Source organism: Ctenocephalides felis, unplaced genomic scaffold (assembly GCF_003426905.1).
Source record: "Ctenocephalides felis isolate EL2017-DRISC unplaced genomic scaffold, ASM342690v1 CF-g0.4_SCAFFOLD_01492, whole genome shotgun sequence".
Lineage (NCBI taxonomy): Eukaryota > Metazoa > Arthropoda > Insecta > Siphonaptera > Pulicidae > Ctenocephalides > Ctenocephalides felis.
In genome coordinates, this window is record NW_020537646.1 from 21,539,308 (window position 1) to 21,567,011 (window position 27,704).

Genomic DNA, 27,704 nt, shown 5'->3' on the forward strand with positions numbered 1-27,704 from the left:
TTTTGAGTTATTCAAATCGCTACATCCGTGTTTCCGAAATCGTCGACGGAAATTTGTATCCGCACACACATACATCCATTTTTTTTCTAAGGTATGCCAAAATGTTCAGAAACCTCTGAAACGTAAAGATATATAAAAATTTTCATTTTCGAATTTTTGCGATTACTATAACTTGCCCTACGGGAAGTTAATAATATTACTCATTGTTAGATTAAACGTATTTCAAAACCATGCGTTTTTATCAATAATTTTTTTACTGGGATGGTTTATATATTGCATTGCAGGTAGCTTTATTGATTGCGAGGGTAATTATATTTTATAAAAGCAAACTAATATACTAATTATATATATATATATATATATATATATATTATATATATATTCATATAATTATATATTTCTGCATGTGCAAATGATATATTATATCTATGTCAATTCTTTATCCAATTGACTGCTTGTAAATCTGTCACTCAAATCGATTCGGCCCTGACTCCATTGCGGTAGTAATATAAACACCTAAATAAATAATTTTAATGCGTTTTCAGATGCATTATAATACCGATCCGATATCGCACAAAATATTTATTGCTGCAATATCAAAATTGTTTTCAAGTTTGCGAACTTATAAATTATTGTCGACATTTAGTCGCAGCTATAATTCATTCTTCTTAATGTCTCATGATTCATATTTATAATGCATCAATAAGTTTCTTCTTATATTTCTTTTATCGCTTTTTCGTTGTTTCATCATTGATCTTATGCAATCACGTGCCCAGGGTTCGGACGGCTTCGCTGGTGCCGATGACGAACGATCCATATCAGAAGAGCATGATGTAGGTATATATCCAAAACAGTGCGTCTGGCACGCATGCTGCGAAAGGTCTATGGTTTTCCGTAATTAAACTGTTTAATAACAAAACTTGTTTAGGATAGAAATTATTTTTTTATTAATTCTACGAATTTGTGCTTTATATAATAATTAATAGTGCTGCAACACATAATTCTAAGTTATGCTTACCAATGACATTGAGTTTTTGAGTGACAAATATATTCTAGTGTCTACCCAACACGTGGTCTTCTGTTTGTTTAGAAAAACATATTGCCGGTGCGAAAACCGATAATTCTCCTCTATATTTTTATAGTTGTCAAACAAAATATTGATTTATCATTCGCCTGTATGTGATGTTAAATTATCAATTACCATGACTTTGCATAACTCGTATAATGTGACGTGGTTTTATTGAACTGAATCTGTTCGAAATAATTTTACTATATAAGTGTCATTAAAAGCACACTGGAAAATGGAAAAATCGAAGCAGAATATGTCTGAAAACCCTCGAGAGAGGGCAAATATATTTTCCATATACACATTTTGGTGGACTATTGCTTTATTCAGGAAAGGATACCGAAAAGTGTTGGATGAAGATGATTTGTTTAGGCCTTTGAAAGAGGATGCTTCACAGTCATTAGGAGATAGATTAGACAAGTAATTTTTTTATGATACACTAATATTTATAGTTTGAATTAAATATTAATTATTATTTTTTAACTTTGTGTCTTTGCCTTAATCAAAGTCATTATCATATTCATATTCTTATGTCTACCCAGACAATTTTTCAAATATATACATATTTAAATTTAAATTTCGAAGTAGTGCGAATTTATCTGGGATGAGATCTAATAAATAAAAACATATTTATGTATAATTTTAGTATATATAACAAATTATATATAATTTTAATTTTTTTTTGAATTTTAATACATTTCGAGTTCCAATTTGACTCTCATTCAATGGACAACTACAAAATACAATACAAAAATAAAATAATAAAAATTTGAAATAAAGTACATTAATATTAGATAAATTACATAATAAAACGAAATTATGCTTGAGTTTGTTTTAATAAACTTTGATTTTTTTCGAGTTTCATTTGACTCTTCTATACAATATAACAATAATATAATAAAAATATAAAATTTATAAAATAACTAATAAAAATATAATACAGTGAGTAAAACTAAATAAAGTTATCTCACAAATTATTTCAAAAAACAAAATCCCGATACAATGAGTAAAAGACTTTATTAATATTTAATATTAATTACTAAAGAATTTTCTTCTATACAGTATAACAATAATATAATAAAAATATAAAATTTATAAAATAACTAATAAAAATATAATACAATGAGTAAAACTAAATAAAGTTATCTCACAAATCATTTAAAAAAACAAAATCTCGATACAATGAGTAAAAAACTTTATTAATTATTAAAGATTTTTTTTCTATACAAATAATATAATAAAAATATAAAATTTATAAAATAACTAATAAAAATATAATACAATGAGTAAAGCTAAATAAAGTTATCTCACGAATCATTTAATAAAACAAAATCTCGATACAATGAGTAAAAGACTTTATTAATTACTAAAGAATTTTCTTCTATACAATATAACAATAATATAATAAAAATATAAAATTTATAAAATAACTAATAAAAATATAATACAATGAGTAAAACTAAATAAAGTTATCTCACAAATCATTTAAAAAAACAAAATCTCAATACAATGAGTAAAAAACTTTATTAATTATTAAAGATTTTTTTTCTATACAAATAATATAATAAAAATATAAAATTTATAAAATAACTAATAAAAATATAATGCAATGAGTAAAACTAAATAAATTTGTCTCACAGATTATTTAAAAAAACAAAATCCCGATACAATGAGTAAAAGACTTTATTAATTACTAAAGAATTTTCTTCTATACAATATAACAATAATATAATGAAAATATAAAATTTATAAAATAACTAATAAAGATATAATACAGTGAGTAAAACTAAATAAAGTTATCTCACAAATTGTTTAAAAAATAAAATCCCGATACAATGAGTAAAAGACTTTATTAATTATTGAAGAATTTTTTGCAGTAGTAGAATGCAAGCGATAAAATCATAATTCTGAATTAAATATTTCCAAAAAATCCAACTGTAAAACTGGCAATACTAAATTATATATTGGGATCTTTATAAGGTTAAATAATATTGTCATTATGTTCAATTATAAAGAACATTTATTTTTTTAACGTACAATAATAAATAAGAGACTTTACTAATTATTAAAGAATTTTCTGCAGTAGTATAATGCAAGCGATAAAATCATAAATCTGAATTAAATATTTCCAAAAAATACAACTGTAAAACTGGCAATACTAAATTATATATAGAGATCTCCATAAGGTTAAATAATATTGTCATTATGTTCAATTATAAAGAACATTTATTGTTTTCTTTAAATAAAGTGCCGAAAAAGCGAATGATTTGATCGACGTTTTGTTTACTTTTAATCATAAAGGAGATTTTATGTTTGGACATCTCAAATGTCATCTCAAGTATCAAGGAGTCCAAGTTCTGAGAAATATTTATCTTATAAAAATAACTAAATATTGAGATTTATTATCTATACCATCCAATATAAATTTCAACACTTAAGGCTCAGTATCTAATTAAGCGAGATTGTATATATATTCTGTTCTATGGATTCTTCTATTAATTAAATAGTTGTACTCTCCTAATAATTTATGCGGCGACTCTTGAAGGGACAACTTTGCTGTACGCGCTTCGTACAGCATTCCTTTTGGAGGAGTACGTGCCTTTGCTATACTTTTACGAATTTTGTTATTAATGATTCTTTTACTTTTATTTCCGATAAAACACGGTGCTTTCAAAGTTGTGACGGAAAAACCGATGACCAAAATATGCGTCATAGGATCGTGACAGAAAGAAAGATCTAATTTTTTATGACAGTGTTCCGAAACCGTTCTTCAGGTAATCGAGGTACTATAGATTACCTCGTACTCATCATACAGTGTGGTGTGGGTGATTTATTCTTGGTATATATTATTTTATTACCATGTTTAAACACAATTTGTTTTGCAATTTTTCCCTATGATGGACCTTCCCTAAAAAGCTTTTAAATTACACAAGTCAACAAAATTTTTAAAAATTGACTGTATTGGTTGCGTGACATATGTTTTCCAGTGTATTTTTTACCACTGAACACGAATCTAAAGAAAGAATCTAAAGAAAAATTCTAAAATTGAGGGTTAAGCTGCAAAAAACGGAGAAAAACAGGAAAAACGATAAAATGTGCAATCTAGAAATTTTTCTGCATTAGAAATAATATCTTATAATTGTCTATTTTTGATTTCTCGTTTTTATCTCGCTTTATTATCTCTGTTGAGTACCATTTTGCAACTTTTAACAGTAATTTGCAAACATATTTAGTACCCCTTGTTCCTAGAGAATCTGCAAACATATTTGCATTTATCTGAAAATATGTTTGCAAATTAATGCTGGAAGTCATTTAAGAAGAAATAGGCTAGAAAACGGCAAAATTATGAGGTTCTAATTATGTAGATAAATTTAAAGACTGTAGATTTTCTCATTTTTTCGTATCATTCTCTGTTTTTACAGTTGAACCCCCAATTTTGACTTTAGATTCGTGTTTAGTGGTAAAAAATACATTCGAAAACGCATGCCGCACACCCAATACAGACCACTTTTTTATTTTGTGGATCTATATTATTAATATGTATGTCCTTTTTAATATTTCTTTATCAGAATATATTTACTAAAACATACGTGCATAAATTCTGTCAGATTTTATTCTGTTCATGTACACCAGAAGAGTTATAAAAATGGATGTAAACTCGCTAAGTGTTCCCAGAACAAAACTTAAAAAATTTTGCGAAGCATATCGTAGATATGAATGATCATTACTTATATTTAGATACTTTTGATTGTTGTTCCTTTTTGTTCAGATAAATTATTACTTATATGTAAAATGCTCTCCAAAATATTAGCAAAGCCAAAAATACTAGTTTTGCTTGGTTAAGACTATAAATTTCATTTAAAACTGTGGAAAAGCTTTTTCCCTCTTAATGTTTTTTTAGTAACTAGCTGTAAGTGGAATTCTGTCTTAAGGCAATTAAGGCATCGTGCCTTAAGGCAAATTGCTGGAACTTCCCGTACCAAAAATTATTTTTTTAAAAACGATTAACATTTTTGAAAAAAATTTACTTCGAAAAAATAAGATTTTTGACAAACAATTAAACAAAAAATTACTTTTTTTTGGAAAAAAAATTTTTTTAATTTTTTTTTTTTAAATTTTTTTTTTTTGAAAAAAAATTTTTTCTTTATTTTGATATATTTTGAAAGATCTAAACTTTTTTTAAAGCAATCGTACTGCTTTAACTGCATAAAGACGAAATATCAAACCGCGTATGCGCCGCGTCGACGTCTAACGCGTAAACATTGGTACGGAACCCATAGGAATGTAAACCAAAATTATAGTTCTTGTTAAAATCTCTATAAAATATCTGATAATTTGATGTGCATATGTCTAATGATCATTTTTGACCGCCAAATGTCATTTTTTTTTACTTTTTTCATTAGATCTCCGAAACCGCTAGACCTGCCTTTATGAAAATTTGATCAGTTTTTCACCTTGTCAATACAAGTAAAATGTTTTTTGAATTATTAAAATCGGACGCTCCGTTCTCTTAAAAACTGAGTTACCGTTTTCGGCACTTTTTGCCCCGTATCTTCGGAACGGCTAGACCTGACTTTGCCAAAAACTAATCAGCACGTCTCCTTATCAATACAAATCGAATGTTTTTTGAATTATTCAAATCGGTTGATCGGTGTTCCCGAAATCGTCGACGAAAATTTGTATCCGCACATACATACACACACGCACACACACACACACACACACACACACACACATACATCCATTTTTTCTAAGGTATGCCAAAATATTCAGAAACCTTTGAAACGTCGAGAAATGCAAAAATTTTCATTTTCGATTTTTTTGCGATTACTATAACTTACCCTACGGGAAGTTAATTACCCTACGGGAAGTTAAAAATGATTAATTAGTTAATTATACGCATATGGAGTCATTAGCACATTTCTTTGGTAAGCAATATAAACGTAATTAACAGTTATTTGTCAATTCAATAAACTTATAATTTCGATATTAGGAAATTCCATTCAAAGAAAAACTCATTCCATATCTATATATTTTGTACGCATATATCAAAATATGCTTTTTGACATGGTCTTCTTTCATAACTATTCTGGAAAACAACATAAATCTTGCTATGTGAAAACTGTAATTAAAATATTGATTATACCTATCCCACAACAAACAAATGTTTTATTTAAGGTGCATTTAAAACAGAATCTTTTGGCTTCATCATCCATCATTTTTAATTGGTGCTAGAGGGTTGAAAAGCTTTTGCAAACCTAATACTAGGCCATATGTTGTCAAAGATCTGACTTGAGATATAATTATTCTGCAGTTTCAAGATACATTGTCAGGTATATTGGAGCCAAATAAATAATAGGACATCGTTGGTAAAAATCTCTATTTAGTATATTTGTCCTTTTACATTTAGGTATTTGACCAAAATTTCCAAGCTATCCATTTAACCCTTTCCACTCGCGAACATAACTCGCAAATAACACGTATTTTATTGCCAAGCGGCGGCTGCGTTTGTTATTTAAAACTTGTAATTTCAGCTAACAAAAATAAAATCTAATACAAATATTCTGAATGTCACAGATGATGTCCTATTATTTATTTGGCTCTGATAAATCTGATAAAGTATCTTTTGCAAAAGTAAACTATTTAATTATCGATTGAAAAGTTCATGAAACAATTGTTAATGTATGTTGTAGATATAATTTTTACTACAAAATAGAGTAATAATAGAGTTATTAATAATTCCTTTTTTATTTTTTTAACAAGATTTTGGTAGTCATCGGTTTGTATTTTAAAATATTAAATCACAATTTCTGTTTGAAAGAAAAACAGCTATAACGGAAAATAAGATTTTAGCAGACCTATGAATTAAATTTGCAAATTTATATTATTTTTGGCGGCTTGCATTTTGATGGCTCTTGCAATCGTAGTTTCGTAGGTTCTTGCAATCGTACTTTGAATATATTAAATTTTACAGAGAGATTTGGTACTATATACTTTCTATTTGCGCATTCTATTGTCAGAAGAATTATGAAGCAACTTCTATTCTTTAGTTATGTTATTTTTATAAGGATAAATAATTGAATTGAATTGAAAATTCTACATCTTGATGAAGTCTTCGAGATAATTAATTCGCATTTTTGTTGTTTACATCTAATGGCTTTGCTTATGAGTAATTGATCTTAAATGGAGCATAAGATTGGATATTTAGATGGAATAAAAAAGGAGTAAATATGTTTCGTAGAGTAATTTATTTCAAACTAAACGCTATCCACTTAATATGTATTACGCGTATGAGATCAAGGCGTAGCTCGAGGCGAATTTGTTTGAAGCGCCGTGAGATAGTTATTACTGGTGATTTTACAATATAACGATACAAATAAAAATCTTAGAAACTCCATCGGATCGTAAAATATGACATTATTTTTATCATTAAGCTTTTCAAGACTGCTATTAATTCATCTTAGTCAAAGAGGAAATAATGGTTTTCTTTTAAAATTAATTACAAGTCGTATGCAAAGCCGTTAATACATATTAGTATTCATAACGATAATTAGTATTCATTAAAAATAAGTTCATGTTCAAAAGTAACAAGTAAAAATAAAACAAGATCATTTTTCAAGTGGTATAATTTTAGAATAATGTGACTCCTTGTTGATTAGGGCTAGGGTTTCCGTACTAAAAGAGTTCAAAGTATATCTCTATCTAAAGAAGTACTCGAGAATATTATGTCCGGATATCTGCTCTGTTGTTAAAAATTTTAATTCAAGAATAAATGAAGACCTACATATGCGTTCTTTGTCTATTGTATCTTTTCTAGACTAATAAAAATTTAATTTGACAAAGTTAAATAAAATAATTTTTTAATATGTTTGTTATATAAATTTTAATTATTTCCTTCCATATAATATTTTAAAATAATCTTTCTGTTATAGTAATATAATCAGGAGAGGAAATATTATAGGAATATATATATAATTAGGATCCTAGTGACTTTCAAAACAATTATTGCATCCGAATCCACTTATCGACTGTAATCAGGGACTGTCAATATCCACATATCTTTTAAAATGATTTCAATAATTACTAGTTTTTACTTCACTTTCCACATATAATTTTTATGAAAATTAATTAAGAAAAGTTGTATCTGTCGATATAATTGGTGTGACGTCAAGTTGTTTATTCAAGTATATTTAATTAATATGCGCAGATTATAGTATAGTAGTTGTACGGGTTTGACTTATATTTTACTACAAATATTAATAGAGAAAACATCAATTAACGGTGTATGAAATATGAAAAAAACATGACTTTCAATACATGTATTTAATGCTGGGATGGTAATATTTTTAATAAAGTCACTTGTCAGCACAAATACTAGAAAAGTTAAATTAGATATTTATAGACATACTAATAGTCGGTTGGGCGTATGTTTATTTATAAATATATATTTGGCAGACTGTAGAAGACATTAGGATTAATTGATCGATGCAATCTAATACATGATCTACTATCTATTAATTTAGTTGGTTGCCTCGAAACTGTATAAAGTTTTCTTATTCGCGTTAATTATACATTTTATTTTGAAAATAATAACAGAATTGATTGCTTAAAATGTTATAGTTTTTCCTCTTTAGCCCATAGTTTGTATATAATAGTTTCATATGAAAGTACTTTCTGCATTAAGTTTCTAGTAGAATATTCCTTTTTTTGTTTCTATTTTTTAATAGTTGCGCATTTTCTCATTTTTTATGAGCAACTTCGATAAATTTGGAATGAGATCACATTACTTGGTTCCACTCTAATATTTATACTAGAATTTATCTTTCAATTTGTCATCGGTATCTACTATCGACATTTAACCGCGCCTTTTAGTAATACTATTTGTAAAACGTTTTATATATAATTTATAATATGCAAATGATTATTATTCCATATGATGGTTTTTAAATTGTCCTTAATGAACACAACTTCCTTATTCAAATTTCTTGAGCTAGCTATTTAAAGATGCATTTGGATCCATTAACTTTAATGCACTTTCGATTACGATATTATCATATGAGCCGTAAAAACTTTTCTGTTTATATAAGCACTTGTGCTAACAAGAAAATAATGAAACTATTTATAAATTTTTCTTATATAAAGAATTATGTCTGATGATGTTTAATAAAAAAGCTCTTGTTAGTATAACATTGTTTGAATATATTTTTTGAATCGTGGGTTGTTTATTCCACTTTAAAGAGCTATTTCAGTACATTTATAAATATATTGGAATATAACTTCAAGAGGCATAAATATAAATAAATAATTCAGTCTGATCTTTCTTGTTTTTATATACTAAATGCTGCTGCTAAAAAAACTGCTATAACAAGCTCTTATAATATGAAATATAAATTAATTTCAATCGCTTTATCTAATTTATTATTTAGATCTTACTATTGATATTAATTAAAAGCCATAAATTAAAAAGTTTAAAAACTTCTTTGAGTAGAATCATATTTTTATGTGATTATTTTCTGTGAAACGTCTATGAAAATTGGAGCAAGAAGAAAATAAAAACCAGTTTTATCATCTGTATTATTTTATATAAAATTAAATAATATTTAGAACTCATAAACTAAAGTGTCACAAAATTAAGAAAATTTATTTATTTAATTTATTTTATATATTAATATTAGCGATATACCTACACAAAGTCGATAGAAAATAAATTGTTTGCATTGATGATCTCATATTTCACTAATTACTAATTAGTTTTAAGTTACGTAATTTTCAGATAAACTAATTAAATTGAAGCATTAAGTTACATATTAATGATTTTATACACTCTATAATTAAAATACATTAATTGATAACTTGTTTATTAATTAAGTGAAATTGCATTATCTTAGGAAATAAAATGGGGATTCGTAAAATTATTGTAACAACTTTACTATGCTCATAAAATATGCCAAAATTATATAACTATGTATAGAGTATATGTTATAGAGTAGTGGAGAACAATATTACATAGAACAGAATTAAAATAAATTAATTAACAAAAAATGATAGAAGTCGGAGGCCAAATATATTTAATAAAAGAATGGTTAGTCAATTAATTAGGATTTCTCTAATAAAAATCGTATTTCTAAGCTCACTATTCTGACAATGAAGTAGTGTTTAATACATGAAAACTAGATAACAAATAGAATCAATAAAAAAAATCAATTTTCTTTCATATTTTTGATATATCTTTATGATATGGACGGACAGTCTGCAATAATTAAATAGTAACACATAATTTATTTGAGAGACGAATAATAAAATTTGATTATATATTTTGACGTGTTGAAAATTAATGCATGACAAGTAATAATAATAGTTCTACAATTCTTTAAAATATATTTTTTGGAATGTATTCCTAAATGTATATACCTTTTTCTACACACCGGAGTATACAATTACCAATACCTTCAAAAAAATATTTTCAAATGATTACTCTTTCAAAGTGATATATATCACAGCAATTATATCCAATGATTCAAAAAAATTTACCACAATATTTACATTAGGACCGCATTCCATGGTCAGATCCTGATATCTCGAGATAATTAAGAAACGATGTCAAGTGTCAAATTTTTTATAATATCTGACAGTTCTTTGGGATGTTTCAAATGATACCTGTTATTAGGGGTACCCTTTTTAGTAGGACAAAAACTATTTCTTTAATGGCATAGAAGGATTTAGAGGTTTTTAAATAGAGCACCCAAATCTGATTTGGAATACAATGCTTAATAACACGGATTTCAAAGATAATCTCACAGCTGTACTAACTCACACTTAAGCACTAAATAATTGTATATTTCTGAAAAATGTTTATGGATTTTTTTGAAAAATTGGTAATAATCTCTATCTACATTAGCTTAATGTTAATCTAGCAGGTTTTAAAGATATATTTAATGAGGTCACATTTCGAATAAGAAATCATCTCATTTTTTTAATAATAGAGAATCTTTTGAAAACATCATATCTGGATATAATTATACATGTATACTTGTGTATTTATAATATTTATAATTATGTTATATTATCCCACAGTATTAAACACATAGCGACCGTAAGCTTCATATTGAATTATTTTTTATAAATAATGCCTATTTATTATTTATCTTCAGACTTTACAATAGTTAATTTTTGTATTTGTATTTTAATAATATTGTTTTAATTATTATATGAACTAAATTTTAAGATATTCATTCAGAGACTGTGTGAATACTTTATTAATTACAATCTTCACCACGGTCGTTTCTCTTATTATTATAATTTTGTTATTTTTTAATTAAATATAATGACTATAATCGTTATGTTTATAGTAAATTATGAAGTTTATGTTAAGCCTTATGGAGGTGATTAAATTAAACAGGAATGATAAAATTAATTTACTAATTAATGAAGGGAATTTACTATCCCTATAAGCGCTAAAAATTTAATTCCAGAAAAAGTTTATATTTAAATGTTTTTTTTTATTTATATATTATTTTCATATCTCAGTCAGACAGGGGTGTCTGGTATCAGAGATTATGAATCAATTTTCATATTTTATATATACATATCATTTGTCTATTTTGTTATACAACAATATAATATTTATTAAAATTAAAACATCTATTCAATCTTCAATTTCTTTATAATATTTCTTTATGCTTTTGAAATTATTGTCGTCTTGGTATTCTTAATATCGATTGGCAGTTCATTATATATTTTACTTCATTATATAAAATATTCTTTCTTGAAATAATTGAATTAATACATTTGGCGAATTGGTTCAGTTAATTTTCTTATGTGATTATTATATTAGGTATTAGGTAAATAAGATACGAGGAAATAATTTTTTTTTTGTAATTTGAATCTTTGAATCAAAACGTCAGAAAAATGAAAGTCATAGTTTTGATTAGTAAAAAAGAAAAACTAAACATAAATATAAAAAAGATAGTAGTAAAGATAGAAAATATTTATTTTATAAATGTGTAGGTACAATTTTTGATTTTTTTAAACATTTTTTTAGTGCACGTAGTGACAGCATTAAATTATAATATTTAAACATCGAGTTAAATATTGAATTTTACTGTTGAGCTCTCAATATACTTATGTTTTTTTTATGGGCTGCCCAACGGATTAGTAATTAGAGCTATGGGTTTTTAATCAGAAGTTCGATACTGCCTGAAGTCAAGTAGTAGCAAGTCAGTGTTTATATAGAGAGCAATATATTTTCAAGTGAAAACAGCCTTTCGGGGCATTGCTGCATCAATAAACATATTATAAGTTCAGAAATTGTAATAATAAAATTATCAAATAGAGGCACCCCAACCATTTGGAAAAGGCTACTGTAACAGCTTGTAGGACTGTTAAGTTCTAAGTTATGATCGCTTAAAAGATGTATTATAGCATAGTGACATGTGTATCTTTTGCAATATTTTTTTTATTTTTAAATCCATTCAGATAAGTGTCAGTCATACCCAACAATTTTAGTTTATAATATATTCAGAGAATAAAAGCAAAAATATTCGATCACATTTTGAATTACACCCAGATCCATTGTGTATATATCTTCGGTTTGGTTGTTGTATGATTCGCGTGTATATTCGTTACAGGTTTAAGTGAACGACCTCTCATGTGACATTAATAGCATTCCAAATATAGAAAATACTCATAATTACTGTGCTATAAAACACTAACTATGAAAAGATACAGCTTATATAAATCGCCAGACTTCTAATTCTGTTACTTTGTAAGATACTGTTTTTAAATCGCTTCATTGCTTAGTCTTTTGCACGTAAGTGTTGTAAAATGTAAATTATTTATAGAACTTCTACGTGAAATCCTGATTTGTGTGATAAAAATTGTAGGATTTTTCAAAGATAATCTCTAAGCAGTGTTTCACAAACATTGAACTCCGTACGAGCATTTTAATGGAGTACTTTTTTAGTTCATTTTATTTTACAATAGATAGCAATGTAGTCATTCTTGAACATACTTTGTAAGATGTAAAAGGATGTTTTTAAATTTTGCATATGCTTCTTAAAATAATTGTGTACTGCATTTTCTCATTTTTTCTTTAAACTAAATTAAACAGGTAACTGTTTTTTTAATAAACTTTTTTGTTTTTGAATATTTTTAAAAATATCAATAATTTGAATTAAATTTTTGAACAACGTTGTTTTGCTGATAACTTTTATAAAAATAAAAAATAAGATTTGACGAAATTATTTTTAAATTATGTATTTTTGACATTAAAAGTGCAATGTTTAAAGTAAATATTTTTCAAGAACTTATATTAATACCTATATAAGGTTAGTTTTAATAATTAATTTTTTTGTGAATTTATTACTCAATAAAATTATTATTATTTCTAGAAAATCAGTACACATAAGAATTTTCTGAACTGATTTTATCAAGTGCTGATTATTATTCAAATTCTTTATTTTATTATTAGTTTCGTTTAAGATGAGATGAGAGTTTATATCTGATATCTAAAAAATTGAGCAGTAAAATTATATTAGAATGTCAGAACGTTAAAATCATTTAATAAAATAAATATATGTAATATAAAAAGAACGTTTAAAATATCACGTATATAACTTGATGCGAGTTTAGTGCTGAGAAGCATTTGGTTAACTGCGGTTTCATTGCTGGGATTTAACAACATATAGACAGATGTTTGAGTGTATATTTACTCAATTTGGAAATAAATATTTAATATTTTGTACTTTGTGAGACTAAACTAGTTTTCTATAATTGCATTTTTTATGTTTTGGCTGGTGAAATGTTTATGTGTTTGTTTTATACTATTTCATCGACACCAATTTTGAAAATTGAGCTCAATTATAACAACTTATCATACAGAAATTAGCTAGCCAAATTTGGTAAAATGTTAATATTATTAATCGAAATCCTGAATAGGTCAATACCAATACTAATTTTGAAAATTGGCTTCAATATTAACAAAATATTTATTCTCAATATAGAAACTTAGAATTTACACAGGCTACCAAATTCACATCATTAGTGTTTCATATTTTTAATTTAATGGCAAGGATTCATTAAAAATATATTAAACTAATTAACTGGTATTGAAATTTTTATTAGTTTGGGCGGTATAATTTTATATAATTATTTTATGTATAATATGTTGAACAAAACTTGACATTACTATTTCAAGTGTCACCAGTTTTAAAAATATAATTCAATTTTAACAAAAATTTTCTATTTAACTAGTATTGCCATTTTTATTGTTTTGTATGGTAAAAGTGTGTAAGTTTACTGGGCTTAGCACACTGCCCTGCGGTACTCCGCATATGATGAAAACTCCGCATTCTATATTTCTAATGCTCGAAGTCGCATCTTTAATTTTGATTCTAATTAGACTTACAAACATATAAGTGAAAGCAAGTATAAAAATTGATTATACGTAGTTTTGTACTATTAAATATTAATTTAAATGACTAATATTTAAAACAAAATAATTTCGCATTTTGATTTTCTAATTAAAGTTATTCTAAAATATTCACCAGCCGTCGCATAGATGCTAATACAAGGTAAGTGTCGCGCGAACTTGCTTTTATCTATGCGTGTCTGAGGCTTTCGTGCGTCTACATGCAAAAATCCAACAGAACATATTTCTAGGTACTATCAAATGCGAAGGTGTTAAGATTTTCATCGCTTCTTTCCGAAGAACTCATTCTTGTGAAGTGCATGTAATAAATTACATATTAAATCCTTGTATATGATGAAAGATTCCTTCGAAATAAAGCTTTATGAGAGTACATTATGATAAGCAATTTAGTGAACATAAATTTTGTAAAATATTTTACGATATTTTATCACATATAGTTTATTTAATCTCTTAATTATTTATTGGCAATTTAGTTGAAACTTTGTCATTTTATTCCTGAACATTCCTCCTATTACTAATTATATATGGTCATATTTCACATATTTTAATTCGCAAGCAGTTGAAGTGCTGCATAGATTTTTTAAAACCTACGACTATTTGAACTGTCAGCGTAATTAAATTATTGGACTTTTAAAGATTCTTGAGATAAATTTAGAAAGGTTCTCTCTAGATAAAGCTATTATGGCATGCGATTTGAACATAAATTTTGTAAAATATTTTACGATATTTTTATTACTTTAATATGATAGTTATTTGTTGCTAATTTATTTGAAGTGTTTAAAAGGTATATTTTTAAGTATTTTTACAAGTCAATTCATTCCTGAACTTTATATGTATATATATACTTTTTTTCAACTACTAATCACATCATATCTCACATATTTTAATTCGCTTAAAAACTGTTTAAGTGCTTCATTGATATTTTCATAACCTACGAGTTTCTAAACAGTCAGAGTTATTGAATTATTAGATTTTTAAAGATTCTTGCGATAAATTACAGATTAAATCCTTATATATGATGAAAGGTTCTCTCTAAATGAAGCTGTTAGGTGCATTATGGCATGCGATTTGGTGAACATAAATTTTGTAAAATATTTTACGATATTTTTATGGTTTTTATTTTTACTTCAGCTATTGTTTTAGGAAAGTATATTTTAAACTTTGTGAATTCACTACTGGGCAGTGCTTTTTGGAAATATTTATTTTCTGTCTAATTTACATTCACTTTTATTGTTTGACATAAATATTGCCTTTATTGACTTTTTTGTTAAACATTCTGAGTATTCGAATTATTACCATTATTAATTTATCATATTTTTTAACATAGTTGTGTAATTATATTACATTCTGAGGGATATCTAAGAATCTACAATCATAGTCAGAGAAATTATTAAATCAGCTCAGTGTCTTTCACAAGCAATAAATTTACTATTAAATATTCTAACGAATGATCTAAGTAACCATATATTATTATTTTGCATTTGTAGAGATATTTAATACCTTTCAAATGACATTTGATTTATCGATTTGGTTAACCATGATATATAGGGATATAACGAGCAAAAAATATGACAGTGGTTTATAGTTTACTCGTGTCACTATTAAATAAGATTCAAACAATACGGTAATAAAATGCTAAATTTTCATTTTCTGCGAGAATGTTAATGATATAATATAATGATTAATTAAAATTGATCTATGAAATTTAATTTTTGAAATTCTGAGTGAAATACTTGTTTTCTATCAAATTCAAAACAGGTCATTCCAAATGTGGGGTAGAATTGATAATTTAGAGCTATAAAAAATGAAATAGAAAAAATAAACAAAAATGTTAGGGGTGAACAACTCTTTCCGCTTAGGGGTAAGGAATATAAATATTTACAGATTATCAGTCTTACTCAATGCAAATATAAATAGCATGACATAGTTTGAAATAGCATGAAAATAGTTTTTGGGCGTGAAATAATTCAAATATTATTTATGAATGAATTGAGTATTTACCTTCAGCGACCACTCTATCAATATTATTATTATTATGCTGATTGGACAATATATTGTGTGATTGCAGCGAAGATTGGCTTGCGTGCCTTTAAATGTTGAATAAGTATTCCTTGGCAATATAATTTTTATGTCATGAAGCAACAATAATTACTTAATAACCAATGCCGGTTCTACAATAGAATTATATTCAAGAGACACGAATAATACGTAAAACACATAATTATTTTTAATACATGTGATCAAAACTTTAACAAAACCCGTGTTTAAAAGGTTATAGCCGATGTTTAAAGTTGGATTTATCTCTATTACTTTTGCATTACTAAACCTACTTAGAGGAATGAACATAATCTGAATATACGTTTATAAGCCGCTTAAACTTTTTGTAATCCGATTGAGTTAAATAGAACTGCATATAGATGACATTGTTAACTTATCATTACATTTATAACTATATAAAAATAATACCTAGATAAATTATGTGGTACATCTTAATGAGCAAAATGTATCTGAATCAAATCACAGCATTCACATTAATTAATTAATACAAAAATATTTTGATGCATAAATTGAAAGCTTATTAATTTTGATAAAAACTTTCGGACCATAATTATTACATATACAAAAAAAGTCGAGAAAACTTAAAATTAGCAAGTGGGATTTTCAGGCAAAAATATAACTTCGTAAAGTTATAAATTTCTGATTATTAGTTGATTAAATTTATTATTACCTATGTTTTGTATATGTCTATCTATTAGTTGATTTTTCATCCATGAACAGGATTTCCTGTGTATGATGTTCTAGCAAATTATATGCTGCTTTACAAAACTGCATTGTTTACCTAATATAAACATCCCGTGGATAGCAATGTCATTTTATTCTCTCAATTCATTTCATATATAATCTTGCAGAATAAAACTAGATTCAAATTATGATTTTGTAAATATTTAATCATAATTCATAAAGTATGTTAGTAAAATGGATGTGAATCCCATTGTCTAGATATGATTAGTCATTTTATTTTCTCAGTTACTTATAAATAAATCTGTAATATATTTCATCATGATGACTATTTAAGTTTTGTGTTTATCATTAACATCTTGCGTAAACAGCAATACAATGAAAAGGTAATGAGTTAATAACACACCTATGAAACATGTGCTGTAATCATTTATGCTATCGATTCAGGAGTTATTTCTATGAATATTTTTCAATGAAGTGATTTTTTTTCTATGAGAATTTGAAAATGATACATAGAGATATTTTTCTTTAGTGTTATAGATAAATACATACATTCTTACAATTACAATCATTATTTGTTGAGAATATAACTTTATAAATTTTCATTTTTACTATTTTCAAGTATTGTTAAATTTATTAATAATGCTGACATAGTTTTACAGCAGTAATAATAAATATGTAGGGAAAATCTTTGAACATTGTTGTATTTACTATGCAGTAAAAACAGTGTTATAGTAAATGACTTTTTTGATGTATTTGTAATGTATTTCATTTCGGTATCATATGATACCATATAATATAATAAAAATTCATATTTCCATAATATGAGTGATATATAGAGCATTCGCAAATATTGCTCTAATTAATTAAAATGTTTAAAAATTCTTATCATCTTTTTTGTGATACAAATACATCAGACAAAAAATCTTTGAAAAATAATCTATGTGCTGCTTATAGCAGAGGTAAAATGAATATTTTTTCTCTGAAACATCTATAATTTATTACAATTCGTAGAAAATGATGTAATTGTAAATAGAAAAATTGTAAACAAAAGTTCATCATATAAAGTGATATATAGAGCAAATATTGCAATAAATAATTAAAATGTTGAAAGTTTTTTTTCTTTAGTTCATATAATGCTAACATTAAATCTTTGAAGAAATAGTAAATTTTGTTTGTACTGAATACATTTTTTTAAAATATTTATAAAGTACTTCAACTCGTTATCATATGATAGCACATGCTGAAAATCTCATAAATATTTCCATCATATGAGTGATATATAGATTCGCAAATATTGCAATAATTAAAATATGAAAAAATACATATTATGTTTTCCACGATGCATATACCCAGTGCAAATTTTTGAAAAAATAAATTATGTAATTATTGTTTTGGTAGAGTAAATGATTTTTTTTAAGTTTGCAACTCGTTATCGTATGATAGCAAATGCTTAAAATTGTAATTGAATAAACTGTAAACAAAAACTTATATTTTCATCATATAAATGTAGGGCACATGCAACATTGCATTAAATAATTAAAATTATATTGTCTTTTGTGTGATACAAATATCTCTGGCAGCATAAAATTTATTACATTGCACTTTTGTTTGAAAGGTTATCAACGCATTTTGTGTTGAATGATTTACTTGCGTATAATTTACAATACTACACATTTAAATAAATCTCTTTCGATTAAAATAAATTAAATTTCAGTTTATAGAGCTATATGTCATTGCAGGCATACCTAAGTATATGTTTGTATTTTATAACTCGCTCGATACGAGTTAATTATACATTGCACGTAGACGTACACATACGTTATTCTGGTAGTGTCTAGCAATAAAATATTTTGTGTTCAAATCGATTCATTAAATTATTTCTGCGAAAGAATTAACATACAACAGATAATAATATCATATCTAACTAAACTCATGTGAGAATGAAGATTCCCTTAATCTTCCAATTGCTAATTAAATAATACTTATAATCCTGATCTTAGGTTTTTATACCTTGCCATGGGCGTTACGTAAATAAATAAATAAATACTAATATATATTCAATTTTTGACTGCGTTTTAATATAAATTATCTGTATTGCTTTATCAACTTATTATCATTACATTTTTAACACCATTGAATTTGATCTAATTCAAAATGTAATTTTATAAAATTAATTATTAATCTTATTTTTATTTGCTATGGTTATTTATTTTATTTTTCTATTTTCAAGACAATGGGCTTCCAGAAAATCTCAAATAAAATCAAAAACAAGACTGATACGAGCCATCGCTCGAACATTTTGGTGGGAAATTTCGAGATTGGGTTTTATACAAATTTTAAATGAAGTCGTTATTAGGCTTGGGCAGCCCTTGCTTCTTGGGAGATTATTACAAACTTTTAGAAATGGAAGTGGTAAGTTTATTTATCTTTATTTTATGTGTCTAGCTTACATCTGTCTTGAATTTATGGTGTTTGATTTCTTAATTAATTGCGGTTGTGAATGTTTTTAATTGATAACAATTTATTAACATGCGCAAGTGTATAGATTCTGCACATATACTTGTATAATAAATAACATATTATTTAATTTAAATGTTGCAATTCAATTGTTTATAATTATGCATTATGTTTGCAGAAAACATGAAAGAAGAGGCATTGATGTGTGCGGGTGGAATCGTCATTTTGAACGCATTAAGCGTAATTACTATCAACCAATATATTTTTGGAGGTTTCCATTTAGGGATGAAAGTTCGAGTGGCTGTTTGCAGTATTATTTATCGAAAGGTTTTATTATTACCACTTATGACAATATTATTATATGTTATTATTTTAATTATATCCTAATACTTGTAGGCTCTTCGCTTATCGCGAATATCATTAGGAGATACCGCTCCAGGCAAAGTTGTAAATCTTTTATCAAATGATGTTAGCAGGTTTGACTTAGTATCTATTTTGATCCACTATATGTGGTCTTCACCATTGATGGGCTTAGTAGTGACATATTTACTATGGAATGAAATTGGTCTGCCTGGTATCTTCGGAATTCTAGTTGTCTTTCTAGTTGTTCCAATACAATGTTAGTACCAAATCCACTTTGTATACAATGCTCTTACACAAGTTTTTAATGTAAATAAATAATTATTAATAATTTTAGCGTATACAGGAAAGCTTTCATCGATATTTCGACTGCAGACTGCACTCAAAACAGATGAACGCGTTCGGCTTATGGACGAGGTTATATCTGGCGTACAGGCATGTTTCATAATAATGTAATTATCGAATTTATATTTTGCAATTTAAAATAATTGACATGAAATCGATGTCATCTTATTAATTAGGTAATTAAAATGTACGCCTGGGAGATTCCTTACACGCATCTTGTCGCATTAGCGAGAAGACTCGAGCTTAAGGTAGTTCGTAAAAATTCATACGTGCGAGGACTTTACATGACTTTTATGCTATTCACAACGAGAATGGCTTTGTTCTGCACGATGCTGGCGATCGCACTAATGAACGGTGAACTTACGGCGGCGAAGGTGAGGAACACCGTTTAGGCGTCGTTAGTACCTTATTAAGTTATTAACACTATTCGATTTTATTTTAGGTATTTGTTGTGTCATCTTATTTTAATATCCTGGCTCAAACCATGTCTCAAATGTTTGTGAGAGGCATAGCAGAATTAGCCGAAGCTTGGGTAGCCATAAATAGATTGCAACGCTTTTGGATTTACGAAGAATTTCAGAGTCGTAAATCTATAGACGAATTACTCAAAGAAAAAATAGCAGCAGAAAGATGCTCGAATAAAGAAAAAAAAATAATGCCAATGCCGATATTATAAACATGAACATTAAGAATAAGGTAATTTTATAGAGTCAGTAATAATTATAAGATCTTCAAAAGTCGGAAGCAAGATTAAGATTTATAAATATTTTATAAAAGATTCAGATTTATAAAGATTTATATGAGTTGACTACCTATACCATAATAAAATATCTGCTATAGCATTGGGAGACATTAACTTATTTTTATGATTTTTTAGTTTATTTTATACTATTTCCTCATTTCTGATTTTATTAAAGCTCACAAAGTCAAATGAATAATGCGTTTTAAATATTTAAAACAAATGGAATCGTGAAATAGAAAAATATGAATGCTAAACTTATTTGATCATTTTTCAGCTAAATTCAGCCGAAGAATTTCATCAGATTTCGTAAACGAGAATGTTGTAATCCTATCAAATATATGTGCCAGTTGGACAAACGACATAATAAATGAGCCCACATTAAATTCCTTGACTTTAACCATTCCAAAAGGAAATTGATTGGAGTCATTGGCAGCGTAGGCGCCGGCAAGGTAGTAAATCTTATGTAATTTTCTCATATATCATTACAACAAACTGTGTTAATTTGATATTGTTTTTAGAGTTCTCTCCTACAACTGATCCTTGGCGAGCTACCCGTGGCGAAAGGCGACATCGAGGTGTTAGGAAGCGTATCTTATGCCTGTCAAGAGCCTTGGGTATTTGCGAGTAGTGTCAGGCAGAATATTCTATTCGGACAGGCGTACGATAAATCGCGCTATAACGATGTGATACGTTGCTGTGCGCTGCAAAGAGATTTCACGCAACTACCGAACGGCGATCAAACTATCGGTTAGCACTATTTGTATTACGTTTTATTAGGCGTGCTGTGATGCATGAGCTTGACAATGTATTTTAGTTTTGCAATGGAGTATGTTAACGCACCATGAAACGTCTTAGCGTCTGTTGCTGATTGTTATTGCTGTGTTTTGCTTTTTCTTTCTGACCAGTACATAGATATGGTCGGAGATTATTATCACCTTCATAATTGAGTAATTACTATCAGTTACTACTGTCCTATTCTTTTCGAATACTAAAATAGTGAATATTATGAATTGAGAAATTATATAAAGCAAGTTTTAGTTTAATCAGTTGTATTAGAATTTACTTTTCTACTTACGTTTTACAAAATATTTATAGATACTCTTTAGTTTTTATCGCAATCGAAGGTAATAATAATAACGATTAATGTATCCACAAAGAATTTATCTCTTTGCATTGTATAGAATGTCTTATAATAGAACTTTTAATTCATATGGGAGGTCTCGCGATAAAATCGTCGGAATATTTCTCGCAATACTAGGCCCTTCCGGAACCAGAAATATTCTGGTTAGGGGGTATTTTAGAGTGGAGCGATGAATTTTAGGTCATTTTTAAAGTGTAGTGAAAGAAAGCAATGAATGTTGTTACTATCCATTTGTTTACCACTTGTTTATTAATATTATTAAAATACAAAACAAAAATTAAAAAAATAAAAAAGTTGAAAATTGTAAAAACTGGCAGCTGATGAAGTGGGTGGTCTCACAAAATTAGCACCTCAGTCTTGACATGATTTCAGCCCTCCTAGCCATCGGAAATGCAAAAAATAAAAAGATTATTAACCTCCAATGATGTCGCAATCGCCCGAACTAGCGATGAGTAAAAGGATTTTTTTTACAAATTGGCGACTGTTGGGAAAAAAAGTGTTTTTTTACTGTTTTTTTGAGTTTCTCGATTTTTTTAAAAATAGTTAAAATTGGAATTTGGGGATAATCCTAGTTCGGGCTATAGATAGGTCTATAAACAAGACTCTCTGAACATTTCAAGTGAATCGGTCTATTAAAACTCGAGAAATCGTGTCAAGTACTGAAAAAGTCTGTTCTGAGAAAAACGCATTTAAGGTTTTGCGTGAAGCCAAACCAGTATGGAGACCGAGCCAGTAAAATGCTTATATCTCTGAAAATAATTCAAATTTTCAAAAACGTTCTCGTACCCATATTCTTAGATAGTTAAACTTCGAAAATATGAAAAAAAAAAAAATGAATTTTAAAAAAGATTTTTTGAATTTCTACACTAGAAGCAAGCGAGTGAGAACATAATCTTACAAGTTTGTTAGTTTGAAAGATAAATTCAAAAGATAGATTCATTTGAATCTAACCAATTCTTCATTTACATCTTAAAAATTAATTTTAACAAATATTATTTCTTTAGTGGGTGAACGCGGTGCATCTCTATCAGGAGGTCAGCGCGCCCGTGTTAGTTTAGCTCGAGCCGTTTATCGCCGTGCAGACCTTTACTTGCTGGACGACCCGCTCTCCGCTGTTGACGCACATGTCGGACGGCATTTGTTTGATAGATGTATCGGACCCAAAGGACAATTAAAAGGATGTACTAGGATTCTTGTCACTCATCAAGTACATTATTTGAATGGAGCTGATTGGATCATCGTAATGAATAATGTGGGTAATTTTATTAACTTTTTTATTAACTATTAACAATAGTTCAAAATGCCAACTGTAAAAATTTGAAATTATTTATATCAATCACAGCATTTGACAATTACTGAAATATTTAAATTTATTTCAGGGAACAGTTGAAGCGCAAGGAACGCCCGAAGATTTATCAAGAAGTGGAATAGATATAGCCAAATTAATCAGTCAACAAGAAATGTAGAGTCTCCCGATCCATATACAAGAAGGTTATCAAAAACATCAGCAAGAGTAAGTAATTTCTTAAGTTAAGTAAGTAATCGAACGATATTATACCAATAACGCAAATATTTATTTTAGAGCAAAATGTCAGTTTCTTCTATTGCGACTCATGAATCAGATTCAGAGCAAGAGGAGGATGTCGACGAAGGTCCGCAAGCTGTTGCTGAAAAATCTTCGAAAGGCACGGTTCAAGGATCTCTGCTAGCACAATATTTCAAGGCTGGTGCTAACTCGATCCTGTTGATGCCTATGTTTGCCTTGTTTTTGTTAGCGCAAGTTGCCGCTAGTGCCGCTGATTATTGGGTTTCATACTGGTAATTTTATAATGAATAATAATAATAATAATAACCCTTAATGAATTTTAATGATTATCATTCAACAAAAATATATAACACTTAAATATTATTATTTTTTTATTGTTTATTTAGTGAACTATTAAATGATACTTGGAAAGTCTGTTATCGTTCTTTTGTAAGTTCGATTCAAAGTCTCTCGAATTTGTTGATTTTATTTTAATTTAAAAGCTTATATAATGACTGTTGTATTTTCAGGACTGCACAAGAAGAACTCCGTCATTTCTATAACTCTTCTGCCACAATAAATTCAAGTGATTTTAATGACTTACCAACAAACCAAACATCAAGTAATACTGAAAACTTACTTAGCACAGAAACTTGCATGTATATTCATGGAGGATTAGTTGCTTCACTATTTATAATAGCTATTACCGGTTCGTAGAAAAGATTATATTATGATTCAATTATTTTTGGATTAGTTTAATTTTCTGTATTTTCTTATTATTTGCAGTTCTATATTTTTCTACACTGTATGTGTACGGGCTTCTCAAAGATTACATGATTCTATGTTCAAAGGAATTTTACAAGTATAACTAATCAGATTATCTGAATTTATATATTAATAGAATAAAATAAATATTAATAATTTAATTTTTTGCAGACAACTATGCGATTTTTTGATACAAACCCTTCAGGACGGATTATGAATAGATTTTCAAAAGACATGGGCGCTATTGATGAATTTTTACCTAAAGCCTTGCTTGATTCATCACAGGTACATTTTGTATATTCATAGCTTTGCTGAAAAAAATCGTATATTTTATTTAATTCTATTCTTTTCAGATCATACTGACTATAGTTGGCGCTTTAATATTAACGGCAACTGTAAATCCATTATTTTTGATAGCTGTCGGCGTTCTTGGAATAGTTTTCATATTTGTGAGAAGAATTTACTTAAAAACATCAAAAATATTAAACGTCTTGAAGGAATAAGTACGTATTGTAATTACAGATAACATTAATCGAATTTATTTATTTATAGCTTACTTATGAAACTGTAATAAGCTATATTGTTTTTGAATTTTGAATTTGTGTTCAAATCAGAATATTTTATTTTTTAAGCCCGAAGTCCAGCATATTCTCACCTTGCAGCATCGTTAGCTGGCTTGTCGACTGTGAGGGCGTTTGGAGCCCAAGTGAATTAACGAGTGAATTCGATTCACATCAAGATCGCCACAGTGGTGCATGGTACATGTTCATTGCAACTAGCACTGCTTTTGGTTTCAGCTTAGATCTGATGTGCTTGCTATTTATATTTGCTGTCACTTTCAGTTTTCTAATTGCAGGACAAGGTATGTAATAGTTTTAATGGATGATCATAATATTAATGTATCTTTAGATTTATTATTTTATATTAGTTATTTTTCATATTTGTTTCTCTTAAATGACTAAAATTTATTTTAAAAACTAAAAAATATGAATAAAATAAATATTATATTTCTGTTTACCAGAACGATTGGGCGACCAAGTCGGTTTGGCCATCACTCAGGCGATGGCCCTCACCGGAATGATGCAATGGGGTATCCGGCAAAGTGCAGAAGTTGCTAACCAAATGATGGCAGTGGAACGTGTTCTTGAATACAAATCATTACCGCCAGAAACAGAACCGAAAGTTCCTAGAGAAGTGCCTAAATTATGGCCAGAGAAAGGTACAATTAAGTTTGAAGACATGACTTTAACTTATGTGGAAGGAGAGGAACCAGTTTTGAAACACTTGGATATAGAGATCAACGAAAAGGAAAAGGTAGAAAAATAAAAATAAAATTTCACTGGTTTTTGAAATTGTCATTGATTATCACTGGTTTTAAATTAGTATTATCTTAATATAAATATATATTCATTTAACTAAATAATTTTGTTTTCTGTTTTAGATTGGTATAGTTGGAAGAACAGGCGCTGGCAAATCGTCCTTGATTGCGGCAATATTCCGTTTAGCCCGAGTTGAAGGATCTATAACAATCGATGGCATCGATACGGCTACAATTTCTTTGAATAAACTAAGATCGAAAGTGTCCATCATTCCACAAGATCCTGTACTATTTTCTGGAACATTGCGAAGGTAGTTTTGAATTTGAAAAAAAATTCAATGATTAAAAGTTTTGCAAATTTGTTCTATAAAAAAAGTCCTGACGGAGTTTCAATAAATTTTATTATGTTCAATAATATATTATATATTATTGCTGTTGATATATGATTTAGTAATAATTTGAGCTAATTTATATTTTTTAGAAATCTTGATCCATTTGAAGAATATTCGGATGCCGCCGTATGGACTGCACTGCATGAGGTTGAACTAGGAGAATTGGGTGCAAGTGCTTTGGGTCTTCAAGCTCCAGTTATGGCAGGCGGGTCTAATTTCAGTGTCGGACAAAGGCAACTTCTATGCTTAGCCAGGGCTATTCTAAGAGAGAATAAGATCTTAGTACTGGACGAAGCGACGGCCAATGTTGACCCTCAGTAAGTTTACCATTATGTATGCACTATTGATTATTGTTGTTGATGTACTATTTAAGTAATACTTGGAATTGTTTTTTTTTGTAGAACTGATATATTAATCCAAAGGACGATTCGTTCACGTTTCGCCGAATGTACAGTTCTCACGGTCGCTCATCGTCTTCACACCGTCATGGATTCTGATCGGGTGTTGGTTATGGATGCCGGCCAGGCTGCAGAGTTTGCTTCTCCTATAGAATTGTTAAATGTCAAAGATGGAATTTTCCGATCCATGGTGGATCAAAGTGGTCGACAAGAAGCGGAACAACTTATGGCAATTGCTAGGAAAACGGCTGAAAACAAAGTCCATACAAGTTCTTTGGAAACGATGATCTGAATGCTGTTGGGTAATATCAAAGCTTTATAAATTAATGCAGGGTTAGAACTTATCAGGTCCATGTTGATGAAGCATATAGGTCGTTGGCTCTAAATATTTAGGGCCATTTTTAACTTATCGTTATACCACTGTGTATAAATATACGGTCTTAAACCGATGTTTTCACTAATTACAGTAATACTTTAAGCGTAATGTTTTTATAATTATAACAAATTTTAGCGTCTGGTTGAATGAAAACGGGTGACCAACTTCTTCAGCATTACAATAGTATTCATAATTAATCGTGATTGTACGATACACGTCAAAATGTACTATGCATATATTGAAACGTTATATGTGATATATCTGAAAATTTTAAAGATTTTTTGATAGACTTAAGATTTGATTCTCTATACTCGCAGTATAACTAATTAATATAGAATTCATAAGTATGCTTTAAATGTAATTTAAATATGTGCCTTTAATTACTGTGCACATTCCCAATAATAGACTGTTTTGAATTCTTTTCTTTTTATGTGGATTTTGATTCAAAGTTTTTTTTTCTTTATGTTTTTCCAGACCATGATTTTTAGGCGTTTTAGAGTGTTAGGCGGTCTAAATTTGTTATTTCGATTTTTTTCAATGTTATTTCTCATACTAATACATTGATTTTTAAACTTTTTATGCCACCTTACCGTCTATAAACGCAATCGTAGACCATAACTTTAATGATTGAATATTATATATAATTTT

The 27,704-nt window shown here is 27.8% G+C and overlaps 1 pseudogene; it reads left to right on the top strand.

Annotated features, from left to right (window-relative positions):
• The first annotated feature begins 928 nt into the window (after positions 1–928).
• LOC113371017 lies at positions 929–27,216 on the top strand (annotated as a pseudogene).
• Positions 27,217–27,704: the final 488 nt, after the last annotated feature.